The sequence below is a fragment of the Sceloporus undulatus genome, chromosome 3 (assembly GCF_019175285.1).
Source record: "Sceloporus undulatus isolate JIND9_A2432 ecotype Alabama chromosome 3, SceUnd_v1.1, whole genome shotgun sequence".
Classification (NCBI taxonomy): Eukaryota; Metazoa; Chordata; class Lepidosauria; order Squamata; family Phrynosomatidae; genus Sceloporus; species Sceloporus undulatus.
Window position 1 is genome coordinate 263,091,305 of NC_056524.1, and position 20,061 is coordinate 263,111,365.

A 20,061-nucleotide genomic window follows, 5' to 3' on the forward strand; every position below is an offset into this window, starting at 1 on the left:
AAGCCTGGGGCCATGGCATGTTCAACCCAAAACCAATCCCTGCCAGTAGGTAAGGTTGCGCTGCCAGCATCTTGAACATGTTGAGCAAGCTGGGAGGAACAATTCCATCGATGTTTTTTTCTTTGCCTTGCGCTTCCTCTTGCGTTGCCTCTGTCTGTTGGTCACTCCTGTGCTGACGATTGCCTCATCGTCTGAACTGGAGGACAACGATGAAGACGAGTCGCTGGAGCTGGAAGACAACAAGACTAACGAAGGCCGTGCTGCTGCTTGATTCTTGTCATGAGCCGATGGAAGTGGTTGGTTGGAGGTTGGAGCTGAAGAACTGGCAGATGGTGGAAGTGAAGCAAACTCTTGAAAATGCAGGTGGCTGGGTGATGTGGCTTTCGCAATCAGCTCGGCAATGGAGTGAGACAATCCTGTAATCGCAGATTCAGATAACAGAGGCACCACTGATGATGGCCTGGCACATGAAGATCTGGATGCAGCAATACTGTATGCATAGCACTTCGGAGGGGAGTGTTTCCAGGAGAGGCATTGGAGGAGAGGCATTGGAGGCAGGCACCGTATGTGTTCTCCCCGAACGTCCAGCTTGGCCACCAAATGTTGATGCAGAGGATGTCTTAGAGTGTACCGATTTGTTAGGCATGGTGCAACAGGCATCCAAAATTAGAAATTGTCAACAGCATGAAACTCAAAATTCAAGGAGGCTGAGAGAGTGTGCCACTAGGCAGCCATGGACTTGAGCCAGCTAATTGTCTTTCAACATGAAATCAAAACAACTATGGGTAAATTAGGCTGAGAGAGTGTGACCATAAATATTGTCCTCCCTCCTGGGAAAGCCAGCAAATGGAAGGCAAAATAAAGTTCCAGAAAAGCCTCCCCGCAGGGCAGGCAGTGAAATGGAGGAGGAAGCACCAAAGAGGGAGGGGGAAGCCCCACCAAAAATTGGAAGGAAGGGCTGTCCCCCAAAATCTTACATGTTGGGCCTTTGTAGCCCAGGGAGCCCCGCTGAGAAAATGGCGGCCGCAGCCCGCTGCTAGAAGCCGTGGGGGTGGGGAGGCAGCAAGCCCACCCGCCTGGCTCCTGCCAAGGCCGAAGACCCTCGGCCAGACACAGGGAAGGAGGAGGAGTCCCCTATGCTCGCCTCCCTGGAGGACTCAGCTCTGCTCTGCAGCAGAGCTGAGCTGCAAATGGTGCCGGAGAGAGTGCCACATGGCCTTAAATAGGCCAGCCTGGATGGTGGGGGCCAGGAAGGGAGTTGCCCCGCCCCAAGAGCAGCTGGCCAATCGGCTGCCTTGGAGGACCGGGGCGACCATAGAGAGGGGCCTCCGCCTCCCAGAGCGACTGTGTGGGAGACGGAAGTCCCTCTCCTCCCCCCCCCCCCGGCCAGCCAATCAGGAGCCAGCGCGCCCCAGCAAGGCATGCTGGGGTGTTCCAAGGCCCCCGCATCGCCGGGCCCCCACCAGCAAAGCGGCCAGCCCGGGGGATTCGGGCAGCCGCTTTTTCTTGAAGGTGCTACAACATCCCTCATACATTCTGTGAGGCTAAACAGACAGGCCAAAAGGGCTAGTGTTGGGGTGGAGGGAGGGCATGGTGGAAGCACGCCACACCCCCTGACTCCATCCCAAGTCGCCATCATGCCACCCCCCTGACCTCATGGATGGAGGCATTAAGGCGTTCCTTTGGCACAGCTTTCAGTTGCCACACGCCAAAAAAAGCACCTAAAGTGCCGTCACAGTGGGAAAGGTGCCCTTTTTCTGCTCCTAAAAACAGCTGCATTTTGCAACTTCTTTTGGGGCTGGAAAAATGGCGGATCAGGGCTGCAGCATGCGGTTGTTAATCTGGCGCACAAAGGGGTAGCATTAAGCTGCCCCTTATCCATCTTCTATTTTCCCCCCATGTGAGACTGCCTTTGGAAACTGTTTGGAAACTTCAGCTAGTCCAAAATGATGCAGTCAAAATGCTAACTGGGGCCAGTCACAGGGAGCATATCACTTCCATTTCCAGACACAAATCAGTGTTTTGATCATGACCTATAAAACTTTACATGGCATAGATCCAGTCTGTGTGAAAGATTGCCAGAGAGTTAAAGAACCCTGGTGGCACAATGGTTAAATAACTGCACTGAAGCCACTCACTCAGAAACCATAAGGTTTTGAGTTCAATACCAACCAGGGGCTCAGGCTTGACTCAGGCTTGCATCCTTCCAAGGTTGCAAAAATGAGTACTCAGTTTGTTGGGGGCAATTACCTTACACATTGTAAACTGCTCAGGGAGTGCTTAAGTGTAATGTACTTGCTACTTGCTATGGAGTGGGGGAGCTATTTCTAAGTTCTGCTGACCTGAAGGACAATTTAATGAGGACATCAGCAAGGACATTCTCTGTGGCTGCTCCTAGCCTATGGAACTCTCTTTGTTAGCATCCCCTACACATACATACCTGTGCTGGATATGGGGTTTTCTTAATTAATATTTAGCATTGAGCATGTTTTTGGAGAGGTCATGATGATCTGTGGAAACTAGGTATAGGGTCACACTGACCTAAAGACATGTGGGAGATCTAGATAGTACTAAAAGTAATGCTGTATAAGTTTGCTGATCCACCCCAGACTCTTTGCACTTCCTCTTGCAATGGAGACTACTGTATATGCTCATGTATAAGTCTAGAAATTTTAGTCAAAATTGACTTAAAAACCCTGAGTTGACATATCCATGGGTCAATGTAAGTATTTTACTTTAACTCTTATTATAAAAAAGGAACCATTCCCCAGTGAAAGCCAAGAGTGTCATCTGTCCTGGAAGCACTGTCTCCCCTCTATTCTCTCATCCATCTAGCCTTTAGTCTGACCACAGTTATGCCTGCTGGAGTGATCTCAGTTCTTTGGCATTGTTCTCCTTTCCTTCATCCTACAGATCCTTTGTTACATGCCCCTATGCTTTATCCTTAACTTATTCATGGGTCACATCAAAATCCACAATTTTTGTTCCAAAACCTGCCCTTGACTTATACATGAAGTCAACTTATAATCAAGTATATACTGCAAGTGCGTCCCATTACAAAACAGTTAAAGACCATACTTACACCTCATCCCAGGATGTGTTCCCCTTTACCTTTCTTATCTGACTATCCAAGGGTTGTCCTAAATCCTGTCACTCCAGAGTTAAAGCTATCAGTCAATCCAGCTCCTTTTGTCAATTCCATGGGAAAACCATCAACACATTTCTTACACATGGGATAGTTTCAAGTACCTCATGAGGCCATGATATAGGCTATAAGTGTCAACCCCAGAAATAGCCATCTTATATTTGTTCACAGACCCTGTGTACACAGAGGGTCCCTCTCACTGGAGATTATCGCACTTACTAAAAACCTAACTCAAAACCCAACGGGATACAGTTGAGTTTCGACTTGCTGGTGGGTTCTATCAGATTTAATTCACCACTGATTCCACCAGGCAATTGCAACCCAGCTGCATCCCAGGTCCCAGAAGCACTTTGGAGGCTGCTTTTCCAAAAGGGGAGCTTGCCATCTTCAAAAAAGATGAATTAAGTCTGATAATACGTAGTAGCAACTCACAACCCAACTGTACCCCGTTGGGGAACAGTGAGTTTTTAGTAAGTGTGATAATCTCCACTGTGTCTCCCTGAGACACTATCTGACCCATTCTACATTTTCCTTGGAATCCTATAATTAGGACTGGTAATTATTACCCTTTCTAATTTGTGATCTCTCATTATCCAGCTTTTCATACCTTTCTTGCTGTTAGCTTTGTATGGTTCTTAAGGTTGCATTGGTGTTATGTGTTTGCATGAATAAAACTCTCTGATTCATTAAAGCCTGAGTCTCTCTGCAGTGAGTACTGGTATACATAGGTGGAAAGATCCCCAAAGTTACCCTCCTTTTGCAGGACTCCTTTTGAGCTAATAATTTCCCCCAAATACTAAGGAAATTCTGTCACTGTTGGTGGGGACCCAAAGTCCCCTTCTACAGGAAGCTAGACTGGCCCTCCCTCTATCCTCCTTTCACTGACAACCAAAAACCTTTGTGTTCGAAGAAGCTTTTAAAGAGTAGCTGCTTGCAGGCAGCTGTTTTATAGGTTATGAGTTCTCTGTTTTTATCTTTGTTTTTGAATGTTTATGTGTTTCTATGTGTGTGTGTGTGTGTACACACACAAACATTCAAAAACAAAATAAAAGCAGAGAACCCACACCCTATTTCTTTTTTTAAAAATATAAAAATAAAAATCATCACATTAAGATTAATGTGATGATTTCTATATTTATATGTTTTTTTAAAAAAGAAATAATGATTCTAATATAATTTTAAATTGTGTTTTAGTTTTTATTGTCAAGTGTTTAATTGATCTTGATTTAGCTCTGTGAACCATCTTGGATCCCACATCAAGAGATAGGTGACATGTAAATGGAATGAATGTATGAACAAATGAATAAATAAAATATTGTTGTAAGTATAAAATGATGGGAGGGTATCTGTGCTGTTTTAGGGAAAGGATAAAAAAATTGATAAATCTAATATAGAGTATGAATTAAATGAATAAATAAAGCAGCCAATGCACAAAGTAGACAGTAGAGAGAAAGGCATTTTTTAAAAAAAAACATGCAAGATTTCTATATACAGAGGAGGTTTTAAATGTAGAGGGGAGATGCATTCACTCATATGATAATTCCCCATCTGCAGTTTAAAATAGTGGGGACCAGAAACAGTTCTACTCCATGATAATCTGTTTGTCTAGACTGGGCCTTAGTTTCACAGGTGCTTTTAGCAGAAGTATTGCCATGGAGAATCTCCAAACACCTCCAGTTTCTAATGACCCACATAATCCTTTTCTTTGTGTTCAGCTTGCTCTTTACTTTGAAAAGATCTGGAGCCTTGGGCATGCTCAGTTTGCTTATATATGCTTGTCTCTCCAGTATTCCTGGGGATAGAGAAGTATGAGCAGCAAAGACTAATAACAGTTGAGGTTTTTCCAGTCTCCTTCTCCTTCCCTCTCTTTCTTCCCTTCCTCTTCTGAGGAAACACATTACTCAGACATTTAAAAAATCCATACTGGTGATGGTCAATTTACAGGGTAAAAAATTATTAAAACATTTAACAAAAAAACAACTCAAATGCATCAATGCTGTCCATGAATTCTTTCTCTTTTGTAGGTCTTTCTTCAAAGTAGAACCTATGGTGCACATAACAAGTAGCCATGCATGTGGATGCTTTTTGTGGATAGAGAGGCATTGCTGCCTGTAGCATCATATGCTGCTGCCACATTGCAGAATTAATGCAGTTAGACACTGCTTTGACTGTCTTGGCTTCATCCTATGGATGAATCTGCAGTTTGTTGTGGCACCAGAGCTCTCTGATAGAGAAGGCTAATAGCTCACAAAACTATAAATCCCAGAATTCCATAGCATGGAACCATGACAGTTAAAGTTATGTCAACCTGCATTAATTCCACAGCACAGATACAGGTCAGTGATGTTCTGCATCACTACATATTCTGCATGTAGATAACAATCATGCATGTATCAGTGTCTTGTTCATGGTGCTCTGGACTGGAACCAGTATGTCTGCCTGAGAAAAATTAAATTATTTATTTAATTTATATCTCACCTTACAAGTTAAAACAAAGTACAAATAAAATAACAACTATTGAAACAAAGGTTTAAAAAAAATAAAAACAATTCTACTAAAATTACAAAATTAAAACAGATTAAAACATATTTGAAACACATTTTTTTTTAAAAAAAGATACAAACAGAACACACCCCATTGAAAGCTCCTTCTTCTAGACATTCCACAAGATGTTCAGAACCAAAGACCTGGTCTCCAGAATCAGCCCTCAAACCACTACATCACAATTATTTAAAAGTAAAAGGGTATCCTTCATAGATTTATGGTGCAAGTTGTAAAAATTTGAACCCATATTTTCTGAATCCAAATCAGAAATCAAATCATTCTGTCACCTTGACAATTGCACTAGGTTTAAACTCAAATTGTTCAAATGTTACTAATGATTCTGAAATTTTATCATCTGCCTTTTGCTCCACTTTGTCCCTAGTCCCCACATGGCCAAGAGGAAGGGAGGCCTCAGTCTTATAGTTTTCTCCAGACCATCTTAATTGACAACAGAAGCACAGTCCCCAGATTCAACCATCCACAACTTGCAAATATTAAAAAATATATACATTCCGAAAAGCAAACCTTGACACCATTTTGTTATGCCATTGTGTTTAATGGGATTTGAGCATCCATGGATTTCTGTATCCAGGAGGAGTCCTAGAACCAAGCCCTATTGGATACCAAGGGCTCACTGTAACATCTGAGACAAAGTATAGACTTGTGACTCAAATATCATCACCTTTCTTCTCCTGGATGATTTTTAACATATTTTCCTGTTGAAGAAGCCAGTGAAGTGTTAAAAACTTGCATGATGTATTTTGTGCATTTTGCTTAGCCAATAAAGGTATTGCTCTTTTGTGGATTTTGCATTTTGTTGTATTTTGCTGCATGGCCAACATACCTGCCCCTGAATAAATTAATCAAAACAGGTATTGAGTTGCTTGACAAAATATGTACAATATAGGCCTATTTAAAGAGGTCCATTTGAAGCATGTTCTTGGAACACAATTTTAGTACTTCAGGGATCAAAAAGCAAGTTTGGGGTTAGCATGCAACTGGCATATTTTCCCCTTGTTTTCAGGAAGAGATTTATTTTGTGCCTTCGTGACATCTGTCAAACTTATGGCAACCCGTGCATTTCATAGGATTTTCTTAAGCAAGGAATAGTGAGAGGTGGGTTTGCCAGTTCCTTCCTCTCACCTCGCTTAAAAAGACACAAACACACAAATGAAAGGAGAGGTTTTAGGGAGATAAAAGGAAGCCAGGGAAGTAATAGTGTTTCTAGGTAATGTACTTTCCCAATGACAGCATAGCATTTTTGTTAAAAAGCACAGCTTTCAGCTTTCAAAAAAAGGTTTAGCCAACAGTGTTCGCTCGGCTTTCCACAAGGTAAACCTGGCCCACCCTTCTACCCTTTGGGTCATTCCAATCATGCTATTTTTCCCATAATGCCGGACGTAATGGAGTAGGCAGGAAGTGAAAGTGGCTGTTATAGAGCGCTGTACTCCTGCCTTTTGTTTGCTTGTCTTTAACTACCTTAAACTACTTCCTCCTCATCATTATAACAATGGGATGAAATGGTTCTTTTATAAACGTTTCTGGAGTAAAGGCAGACAGCAAAGGTTGCTGCAACCTATTATTATGACCTTTTTCTCATCGGTAATTGTTTAGCAATTTGTACCTGGAGAACCCATGTGGTGCATGATGTGCCAACCAAGATACGGGGAGGAAAAAGTAGTTTGGGGACAGCTAGCGTAATTATTAAGTGCCACTATTATAGGGAAGCTAAACTGAGAGGCTTGAAAAAGAATGAAGTTGGAGAAGTAATGCTGGAATTAATTACTCTCTGTGTAGAGCAATTAGAGAGAGGAGGAGGAGGTTCTAAAATCATAGGCCATGGTCTCTCTCTCTCTCTCTCTCTCTCTCTCTCTCTCTCTCTCTCTCTCTCTCATTCTTCACTCCTCCCTCTCTCTTCCAGATGGGTTTGGCTACTGGCCAAAGGGCATGCTACTGGGGATGGTAGGAGCTGTTGTCCAACACATCTGAAGGATGCCAAGCTGGGAAGAATAATCAGACGTCTCCCAGCCTTTGGTATTGAAAGATTTCATTATTTTCAGTACCCTCTCAAACGGATCTTGAGAAAGCTAACTTTGGACCACACCTGACAGACTCCCCTAACCACTATGATCACATTGGCTGTAGGACACTGAGAGCTCTAGTCCAACAGTAACTTCTCTAAGGTCTGTTCGGAACACAGAGGTCCAAGTTTGCAATGATAACCCTTGACAGGTATCTCCTCCATTATAGATCTTTTTTTCCTCCATTCTTTTTTTTAAGTGGCTATTACCATATCTTCTGCTGCTGGGTTACATAAATGAACCAAAATTTGGAAAATAATACCAGTAAAATTTTATTGGGAGATTCCAACTTGTAGAACATAGAAATGTAGTCTTTTTAGAGAAGGCAGTGGGGGCAATTGTCTAGAACTCACACATAGAGGAGACTGCAACAAATGTGGTGAATCCACATTGATAGTCATTGCTACATTGGTTCCATTCAGAATAACTGAAAATTGGCAATTTAAAACTAAAGGGGAAAGAAATCACAAAACAAAATCTACTGTGGGATGAGGATGCCCTTCTGCCATGAGTTAACTATGTTAAATGTACTGTAGAAACATGGTTGCAATTGGTAGCTTGTATATCACCAATTAGACTTAATTTTAGAACCATCTATTCTGACATCATGTCAACAACAACAAAAAAAAAAAACTATTCATCTTCTTTCTCCTCTTTGAGCCTTTGCCAGAGAGGAGTCAAGTGTACAGGCAAGACAGATTATCAGAGAAGGGTCACTCCAAATAAACTCTGGCATCAGTTTTGCTTCTGCTTGATCCTGATGCTGTTTGAGTTCTTCTTGGCAGACAGAAGCTACTTCTGCCTGTCAGTTTAGCTTCAGAATAGCTGAAAGCAAGGAATGGAAAAGGTTGAGACTCATCAAACTGGATCCAGAAACAATGGCCCATTCACACTACACATTTATAGTGCCACATTCCACTTTAACTGCCATGGCAACATCTCATGGTATTCTGGGATTTGCAGTTTCGAGAGGGGCATTTAGAATTTGCAGCCACAACACTCCAGCGTCTCACCAAACTAGAAACTCCATGATTCTACAGAAAGGAACTAATGGAGTTAAAGTCAGAGGTGTCACTATGGGAGTGCAGAGGCTGTGGACCACACCAAGAGACACCCTGCGGGGGCAACATCTCTGTTCCTCAAACATCTACCTTTCTGCAGAAATGGGCTGGGAAGTTTGCCTGCATCCCTTTAAAATGCTGAAAAGATTGTGTGAGTGGGGCGAGGCTCAGTGGGAAGAGACAGGAGATGACCTAGATTTTTTTAAAAATATATTTTTTAATTTTTATTTTTTTTTAATATTTAAAATTATTCTTTTCCAATTTTTCTTTAAAAGCACCACATCTTACCAATATTTCACTTTAGCCGCATGGAGCAATGTACATGTTGTAATTTAAAGATATAATTTTAATTTTGCTAATTATTTATGTCACAACTATTGCCATTACATTCAGTGATATATGGGAATTACAATTTATGAGTAACCTTAATACAAAAAACATTGCAAAGGATTATCTATGATGTGGTACAGAAGAACATCAGTGGTAGGTGAGATCATGAGTTACTGAACCAGGTGACACCAACCCTAGTGATGCCACTGGTTTCAGTGGAATAATAGTGCTATAACTGTGTTGTGGGGATGAGCTGTACCACAGGTTGGGTGGGTACAAGTCTGTGGCTGATCTTGAAAGACTGCAATTGCATGGCAAATTTGTTTTTGTTATGATGGTGGCTTATTTTGTTATCTCTTCATAGGATTTTCATAGTTGTCATGACTGATTGGAAAAGAGGATAGTGCCGGGGAATAGTGGCATCACTAGAGGGGTGCTGGGGTGCAAACCACACCAGGTGACACCCTATGGAGGGGAGACACTATTGCTCCTCAAACATGTGCCTTTGGGCAGAAACAAGCTGTCGCATTCACCTGTGTCCCATTAAAATGCTGGAGAGATTATGGGAGTCGTGTGAGGCTCAGTAGGATGAGAAAGGAGAGGCACCGGGTTTTAATTGCTTTTTAAAAAAATTAATTTTTAATTAAAAAAAAAAACTTTTAAAACATCACATTTTACCAAAATTTCACTTCAGCCACATGAAACAATGTATATGTAAATACAGTTAGGCTGTACATGTCATACTGTAATTTAAAGGTATACTTTAAATTTTGCTAGTTGTTTTGAGAGCCAGTGTGGCATAGTGGTTTGAGTGCTGGACTGCAACTCTGGAGATCTGCCAAAGTGTGGCTTACAAATTCTTTAAAGAATTAAATAATAACATGACTGACTGATTGATAGGTGGAAAGGCAAATGGACAGATTTCCCTATAATGTTTAATCAAAAGGATTGTAGGGTTTTGTACTTTATAAACCTCATCCTTCCAAGGTTTGTGGTAGTATGGAGAAAATACTCCAATTTATGTGAACCACTGCATGCAAACGTAGGGGCAGCTGCCATGGGGTATGGTTTAAAACATACACCACATGGCAGCTGTTTGGGGTGTACCAACCTTGAGCATTTGCCCCTGTGGGCCCAGCCATTGATTCATAATTTCTTCAAATGATCCTCTATTTCTATATCAGCCCAGCTGCTCAACTCACAATTGGAGTAAATGGCTGTCAGGCTATTTATACACATTTCTTGTTAGAGTGTTTAATAACTTGTTCTTTAGCTAGCTATATGGAAGGGAGGGAGGGAGGGAGGGAGGGGGGAATAGACTGCTGCATTCTTTTTAAAAAGAACATTTTAAAATTTATTTCTTTCCCTTAAAAACCTTTTGACAGATTTTTTTTCCTTCTGGCTTCGCAGTGTTGGCAACTGTGATTAATGGCATTTCCTCACAGTTTTAAAAAAAGCAATTATTATTATTTTTAACACATTCCATTTGAGCTGGTGTAATGATAACCTTGCTACACTCAAAGAAACTAGGAGGCACAGGTGTACGTATTGCTCATTAAATCCTGCTTGGCTACTGCAGCGGCCTTTTTTTTACAGCTATCCTATGGCTGTGTGTGTGTGTGTGTGTTCATGTGCTATAATCTCCCTTCAATGACCTGACACTTCCTGAAAGAAAACAGTTATGTAAGGTGACTCAGCAGTCCAGATGGCTTGTTATCAAGTTCTTCTAGGCTATTCTGTTCATGGGCAACTGCAGAAAATCTAGAAAAACTGGGAGTGAAAGGGTGACAAAAGGGACATCCAAAGACTAGAAAGTCCCAGGTTTTGTTTCTGTGTGTTGATTCAATTTTGGAGATCTATGCACATTTTGTTTATCACAGAATATTTTCTGCCACCTCTCAGTACACTCAGAGACTTTATATACCAGTCCCCAGGTCAGTTTATTTTAACCCAGTATCAAATCAAGAAAACGTCAACTGATCTAAAGAGCTGCAGCCAGAGTACTAATTTCTGGGCATAATTCAAAGTGCTGGTTTTGACCTATACATCCCTAAATAGTTCAGGCCCAGGCTATTTGAAGGACAGTATATTCCCATATGAGACTATCAGAGCTCTAAGATCTGCAAGGGAGATATTTCTATCATATTACGGAGACATTCAGGAATGAACAAATTACACCAATCTTAAAATCACTTCACTGGCTACCAGTTAGTTTCTGGGCAAGCATTGGTTATTACTTTTAAAGCCCTACATGGTTTGGATCCAGGTTACTTACAGGATTGCTTCCTTCTGGCAAACATTTACTCCAGTCAAACAGGACTAGGTTGGCAATGGTCAGCCCTTCAGCTGCCCCTAAACCGTAATGACCTGCCAGAAGAGATTCAGCAGCTGTATACACTGTCTGAATTTAAAAGAGTACTAGAGACCAGTCTTCCAACAGGCTTGTCCATGTAGTTTTTAAATTGTGAATTTTAAATGACAAATTCTAAATGTGGATTGTTTTAATATGTGCACATCTTGTTTGTCTTTTTATATTGAGGAGTATTTTAACTGATTTTTTTTAACTGATGTTGTTCGTCTGTTAATTGTTGTTTCCCGCCTTGATCTGTAGGGAGTGGTAGGTCAGAAAGAAAGAAAGAAAGAAAGAAAGAATCACACCACTGTCACTGGTATGGCTATTGGAAGGATAGAGAAGGCCTTCTCTGTGGCTGATCCCACACTTTGGACCCCCCTCTCAAGGGATGTTGGAATGGCTCCTTCTTTGTTTTCCTTTTGGCAACAGGTTAAGTCCTTTTATCTCCACCAAGTAGTTTTTGAAACTGATGTTAACAAAAATGACTTTTATGGTGTGTACTGTTTTTTAAATTTCTTTTAAGGTAAGATTTGCACTGGTTTTAATTCTGTTGTTATTTAATTCTGTCTTATAGAATCATAGATTCATAGAGTTGGAAGAGACCACAAGGGATATCCAGTCCAACCCCCTGCCTTGCAGGAAATGTAAATCAAAGCATCCCCGAGAGATGTCCATCCAGCCTCTCTTTAAAGACCTCTAAGGAAGGAGAGTCCACTACACTCTGAGGAAGGAGTGTGTTCCACTAACAAATAGCCCTTACTTTTGATTTTATATATTTTTAACTAATGGCCCTTATACTGTATGTGATTTATTTTATTCTCTATTTTTGTAAGCTGTCTTGAGTCCCAGTGTGGGAGAAAGGTGGGATAAAAATAAAGCAATCTGTGGGTGAGTGGGTAGGTGGGAGAGTGGAAGTAACAAAACCTGGGGCTTTTCAATCATTTTAGATGTACTCAGAGACTCTTACAAGGAGAACAAATATTTACTCCATCCTCTGTGCTACGAAGACTGTAAACATAATGATAATGAAATGAAACGCACAGAGATAGGATGGGGGACACCTGGCTTGAAAACAGTACATGTGAAAGAAATCTAGGAGCCCCAGTAGACCACAAATTGAATGTGAGTCAACAGTGTGATGCAGCAGCTTAAAAACGTCAATGCAATTTTAGGCTGCAGCAATAGCAATATAGTGTCTAGAATAGAAGGAAGTAATCTACTTTGGTCAGGCTTCACCTGGAATAATGCATCCAGTTCTGGGCACCACAATTCAGAAAGGATGTTGAAGCTGGAGCATGTCCAGAGGAAGGTGACCAAAATAGTGAAAGGTCTGGAAATCATGCCTAACCCTAACCCTAATGAGGAATGATTTAGGGAGCTGGGTATGTTTAGCCTGGAGAAGAGATGATTAAGAGGTGATATGGTGCCCCTTTTTAAATATGGGAATGGAACAAACTTGTTTTCTACTGCTCCAGAGACAAGGACATCATTGTATATAATGGGCCTTGAGCATCCACAGATTTTGATATCCACAGGGCAACCCTGGAAGCAAACCTTATTTGATACCAAGGACCCACTGTACTTCAAACCACCAATCACTATGATGACTCTCGTTTTAAATACCCTTAACTATATAAATTGTAGTCATTGCTACTAGAAATATTCCTAACCTTCACTGTATTTAAATAACAATACTTTTGTTTTCCCCCTTCTGCTATGTCTCCTAACAGCTGCCTCAGGACTACTTGTGGTGAAGGAAGATGTTTTATTTGGCCCATGGAGACAAAGCCCATGGCCCCTTCATTTGTCTTTTGAGCAGTTCATGGTATCTGTAGAACTCTTCTCCAGAACTGCATTATAAATATGTTGCTTTCCTTCCTGTCAGCTTTCTTCACTGTCCAGCTTGCACACTCATACACAGAAATCAGAAATTTTGTACATAGTCTACTGAAATCATATTCAAGTATGCTGAAGTGTGATTCGGACTGTGGCCATTTTGTAGGATTTTCTTTTTTGTCTTTTATTAATCCCTAAATGCACCCTTCCATTTTTTACTCACTCAGGTAAATCCTACTTGCTGCAAAAGAGATATTTTCTTTCTATTTAAACTAGTTAGCAGCATTGTGTTGTTGTTGTGTTGTTATTTTGACAGATAAGACTCCACAGTTATGTTAACAGAGCCACCTAATTTCCATCGACAAATCTGTGAGTGGAAAAAAGAGTGTGTTATCAGTAAAACAATTAAAGGGGGTTAAACAGCCACCCCTATTAAAATGTGAAGCAGGGCAGGTATGTTACCAAAGTTCCAGCTCAGCAAACAACCCATTATTCTTGCTCTTTATGAACACTCTGGAACAGTTGGCAATTGAATGAAGCCAAGCTTCATTTTAAAGTAAAATAAGAGGAATATGAAATTAAGTTGTCAACATGCAAAAGTGATGTGGGAAGCACACAACTTTGTACATGAATCCTCCTCCCTTTTTGTCTCTTTTCGTTCCTCCTCCCCTCCTTCAGTCCCATAGAGGTTTATGAACGTCTCTAACAGCAATGCTAGAGGCAAAGAACCACCTTGAAGCCATTCCTTTCTGGCTATGTCAGATTTCCTAGCAGGCTATTAGCGACATATGTGTCAACCTCACCATCAGCCAACATATCATTGCTGTTTCAAACTGTTACTAGAGCTGTTGACACAGAATATTGTGTCTGTCGACAGCTCCAATTAGTTGGCGTGTCTAACGACTGACAGTACAATCCACTTTTGTTTATGAAGATGGTGTGAGCTGTATCTCACTCTTACAACCTTCAGTGGCAGACAGATGGGGAGAACTATATAATCATCAATGGGAAATGGGTGATATTTTGCGTTGTAAATCGTCACATGCTGTACAGTGGCAAAGACCATTTTGTCTGCCTGCAGCAATGACTGGAGGATTCCTCCCATCTGACAAGTTATGAGAATGAATATGTAGCAAATGCATCTGATCTATATCAAGCGAGGTTGTTGTGGTAAAGCGTTTCTCCTCTTCTGGAGTCATAAAAGTGTGTGTAGAGGGACTAAATTCTTTCCCCAAATATTACTTTAATGAGATATTGAACTGACCAGCAAGGGAGTACACCCTCTTGTATCCCACAATGAAATCAACTTGATTTAGTCTTCATTTAATCAACCATTTTTTGTTTCATGAATCTGCCATCAGCCAAGAGGTTAGTTCGCCTCATCAAGGAATGGACAGATTGTAGTTCTCTCAATGTTTTTGCAAGCCAGTGTGGTGTAGAGGTTTGAGTGTTGGACTACAACTCTAGAGATCATGGTTTGATTCCCAGCTCAGCCATGAAATTGACTGGGTTACCTTGGGCAAGTCACACTCTCTCAGCCTGAAAGGATGGCAGTGGCAAACCCTCTCTGAAGAAACTTGCCAAACAAACCCCTTTATAGGTTTCCCTTAGGTTGCCTAAGTCACAAATGACTTGAAGACAAACAACAACATTTTTGAAGTGCAGCTCCCAGCATCACTACCATTTCTTGTGTTGTCTAAGCCGTGTGTGAGCTGTAATTCAACAACACCTGGAGGGCTGTGTTTCTAGTCCAGTTCATCTCTTTTAACTGGCAGTAACTCTCAAGGGGGTTACTAAAGGGTGCAAGGAAGAGGGACTGCACCAGGGTGACACCTCAGAGGGAGCTGTCATCTGGTGCATTGGTGGGAAAGGGCTGCCTTCTGGGTCTGGTAGATCTGCTGGTTGGGCAAGAAAGCACGCCTCCTCCCATTCCCACCCGACTAGCAGCTCCACCAGATCTGGAAAAGCTGTTGACGAGAAGCGGGAGATATTTTAAAAAAGGATCTGCACTGGATGTGAAATATACATATGCCATTGGTGACTCTTCCAAAGTTCCATGCACATCTCTCAATGCCACAGTCTTCATAGGCTTGTTTGGGTGGACTCCAGGAGAAAGCTTTCTCTGTGGCTGTCCTTACATTCTGGGACATTCTCCCTACATTTTTTTCTCTTTCTTTCTTTCTTTCTTTCTTTCTTTCTTTTTTTTTTTTTTTTTTGACAGCTGCATTGGCCAGCAAAATATACACACATACAAATAGGTAGGAATGCACTCTGAGAAGTGTAAGCAATTGAACATCAATGCACAGATGTCAAAATAGGCACCAGTTCGCATAACACACCCACATGTAAACTGGCCATATGTCTAGTTCCTCAGATGCACAGAGTAAACTGGTGCCCAGTAATAACCTTTTAAATCAGACTGTATGAAAAGCCATAGAAATGCAAAACTTTTGGGTATGGTGATGAGATGACAAGCTTAGTTTCAGCTATGGTCATTGAGGGACAAAGGCTTTTTTGCTTTGGCAGGCTGAATCCATCAAACCAATCCATGCCCAGGAGTTGGTTTCTTTCTTTCTTTCTTTCTTTCTTTCTTTCTTTCTTTCTTTCTTTCTTTTTTGCACTCTGCATCCTGTTGGTTAGTCTCAACTAGAGTAAACCTAGTCACTTAACTGTTGAATAGTGGGTCAATGTGCAGGTAAATCCCATTGATTCAGTGGGTTTATCTTAATCAGGATTAATAACAGGAATTAGTGCAGTTTTCATTTTTATTCATTCCCAGATTATAAAATGGCTTTTCCAACAGCCAGGAATGTACATTGGGAAGAATAATAAGCAAGTGAGAATCTTGTAATTTTTTCCTCTTACTCTTCAAACATCCAAAAGTTGCAGAAAAATTATTATGTATAGAAAAACACAGGAGGGTGTTTGTGTATGTGTATGTGTGTGTTGAAAAATTAAAAAGACTGTTTAGTAATAATTAATACTTTTCTATGCAGAAAACCCCTGGTTCCTGTTTCAAAAAAGCCAATATGTTTTTCTGCACAGGATCACTCCTCCTTAACATTTCAGGACATTTGAATATGGGGAGAATAGTGCAAATGATTATTTGTTTTCTCCCATGGCATGGAGAAAACTACCATAATTATTTATCCGCACACGTAAGGATGAAACAGTCAAGGATTTACATCCTTAGGCCCTTAAGCCACCCACCCTCAATTAGCAATATGCAATTAGTAATTGCTGGTTTTCTTACAGAGCTTTTAATATGGCTTGTTGAGATGATGTACCTTTAAGTACTTTATCATCATCACTGACATATTTATATATTGTCTCTTTACCTGCTACCCAGTACAATTTACATAATTTAACTGTTGTATTTTAAAATGTTGTTTTGTTTCAGGGCTGTGGATTTGGTATGCCAAACCTACAACTCCAGCTGACTCCACCATAAATAGCAAATACAGATCCATTAGTAAGACTACATTTACTGTAGTAAAATGGTAGCATAAAGCATTTCATTACTACTGTGTGAATCATCAAGCAACTTAGACAGAACATAAAATACATTTGTATAATTAAAATGCCTGAACTAGAAAACTTTCCTAAATTCATATGAAATTAAATATGCAACAGACTCTAATAAATTAAAAAGGGTAAATGATAAGTATAAAATGATATATTTACCATATTTTGTGACAGTATTATAAGTTTTTATTTTTCAGCAAGTGTCGTGATAAATGTATTTCTACCAATTCTGACTCAATGGTTTCACTGGGGTGGGTGCAGGAGGGTGCAGACCGCACCAGGTGACACCCTAAGAGGGGGTGACCCCACTGCTCCTCAAACATCGGCCTTTTGGCAGAAGCATGCTGTGGCATTCACCTGTGTCCCATTAAAATGCTGGAGAGATGTATGAGTGGGGTGAGGATCAGTGGGAGGGAAAAGGAGAAGTCTGAGGTGTGTGTGTGTGTGTGTGTGTATAATTAAAAATAAATTTTAAAAATTGGAAAAATCTTTTCTTTAAAAACATCACATTTTACCAAATTTTCACTTTAAGCACATGAAACTAGGTATGCTTCATGTGCTAAATGTAGTGTACATTTAGGATGTACATATGATATTCTAACTTAAAAGTATAATTTTAATTGTGCTAGTTGTATATGTCACAACCTTTACTATTACATTCAGTGATCTATGGGCATTACGAATTACAAGTAACATTAGTAAAAAAAAATTTACTAAGGATTCTGGATGGTGTGGAGGTCAATGAGGGGTGACACTATGAGTTACTGCACTGGGTGACACCAACCCTAGTGACGCCACTGCTCTGACTCCACGCAAAATTGCTTCTGACACTGACTTCATGGGTGCATCTACACTGTAGAAATAATATGCCTAGACAATACTTTAATTGCTATTGCTCCATCCTATGAAACAGTGGAATTTGTAGTTTTATAAAGTCTTTAGCTTTCTTTGCCAAAGAGTGCTGGTGCCTCACAAAGTTACAAATCCCAGGATTCTGTAGGATGGAGCCATGGCAGTTAAAGTGGTGTCAAACTACATTATTTCTACAATGTAGATGCATCCCAACTTGGACTCCACATCCCAGATTGTTTCTCTTATTATGCTCCGATAATCTTTTCCTTCAGTAGATTTCACTGTTGTCAGTTGTGGCATCTCATGCCTTACATGACAATGTGGTAATCTGTTTCTTCCTGATTTTTGGCTAAACGGTAAAAGTGTTTTAATTTACTTAATCTATTTAATCTAATTTCATGGAAAGGATTTCGTGCCACTGTATTCTACTTTGGTCAGGCCTCACTTGGAATACTGTGTCCAGTTGTGGGCACCACAATTCAAAAAGCATGTTGAGAAACTGGTGCATGTCCAAAGAAGGGTAACTAAAATGGTGAAAGGTCTGGAAACCATGCCCTATGGAGAATGACTTAGGGAACTGAATATGTTTAGCCTGAAGAAGAGATGGTTAAGAGGTGATATGATATCCCTGTTCAAATATTCAAAGGGATTTCATATTGAGGAGGGAGCAAGTTTGTTTTCTGCTGCTCCAGAGAACAGGACCTAGAGCAATGTATACAAGCTACAGGAAAAGAGATTCCACTTCATCATTAGGAGGTACTTCCTGGCAGTATGTTTGACAGGGAAACATACTCCCTCAGAGAGTGGTGGGGTCGCCTTCTTCAGAGGCCTTTAACCGAGGCTGGATGGCCATCTGTCGGGGATGCTTTGATTGAGAGTTCCTGCATAGCAGGAGGTTGGACTGGATGGCCTTGTGGTGTCTTCCAACTCTATGATCCTATGATTCTATAAACTCCTGGAAATTATGTGATATCATGGCTGTTTGGTGGGAATGCCACAGTGTAACTTGACTGGGGAGTTAGAGTTAAAATCGTCCCTGGAAGTCTGTACAGGTGACCACCTCGCCATGCATCCAAGGAAGACACAAACCCCTCTCTGAATAACAATAGAGTTGGTGGTTGCAATCAGATTGATGGATTGTTTGACCTATTTTATGTACCACTTGCCTGTCTGTTCTCCAAACTAAGGCACATCAGAATTTATAAAAATGATATGTAAAAGCAGATGGAAACCATTTTAAAAAAATGAAATCCAAAGGCTAAATGGGCAATAGGGTATTAACTATACAATAGAAACTCAATGGCATTAGAGCCATCCTGAGTACTGTTGGTCAGGAGTTCCAGTACCAAGGTGTCCTGCTGTGTGGACTTGGCAATTTAGCCTCTCAGGGAGGTAAAGCATGCAACAGGGCCACCACTGAAGATCTCAAACTGCAGACAGTTTCTTCTGTGAGGAGGTCATTCAGATACTCTGGCCCCAAGCTGTTTGGGGCTTTGTAGGTCAAAACCAGCACCTTGGATTCAGTTTGGAAGCAAATTGGAAGCTACCACAGTTGGTTCAAGACCAGCAGCATATGGTTTCTAAAGCGTGTGTGAGGTGGGGTGGCATGGAGGTCATAGCAGACCTGCCGTTGTGTTTGAGCCAGCAGCACAACTTTGTTACTACAGTTAGAATTAGGGTGAGAAAGGGTGTGTGATAACTCTCTTACGAGGAACTCTTGAAGGAGGTACTCATTTCATGTCAATCTTGGAAGCAGTTAGGGACTTTAGGAAGACTGTGATGTGGATATGTTTTGTCCTAAGTTATGTATCTCAGAATATATGTTTTCCACTTTGGAATTCTAGTTGCAAAGGCAACTGCCAGGGCTGTGGATGGCTTGAAGGTTCTTGAAATGTTCTTTGTGGGTTAATATAGAACCAAAACAGAGTTCTGATATTCTTGTGAGGACTTCATTTAAAAACTGGTCAATTAAGATGATCAAATTGGGCATACTTCTATGTGCGTGTGATGATCAGAAGAAGCTAAGGCAACCCACTTGTTTATTTGGGAGGTCTCGCTTGTTGATGGTGGGAGCTTGGTAAGGAGTGGAAGGGGATTTGTTAATGGTGTAAGTCACAGTTTGGAGATGTCTGGACTCATTACAATCACAGGTTCAGGGCCCAGCAGGGGTGCATCTGTTGTTCAGCCAACCTGGCATGGATGCTGGGATGAGAGGGGCCCTCGTCCACAGCTGGCTGTCACAATCACTGTTGCAAGGAATAAAAATATATGCTAGAACTAAGGCAAGACATGTAACAAAATCATGCACTGCCAATGCTTTAAGAATGATGAGAG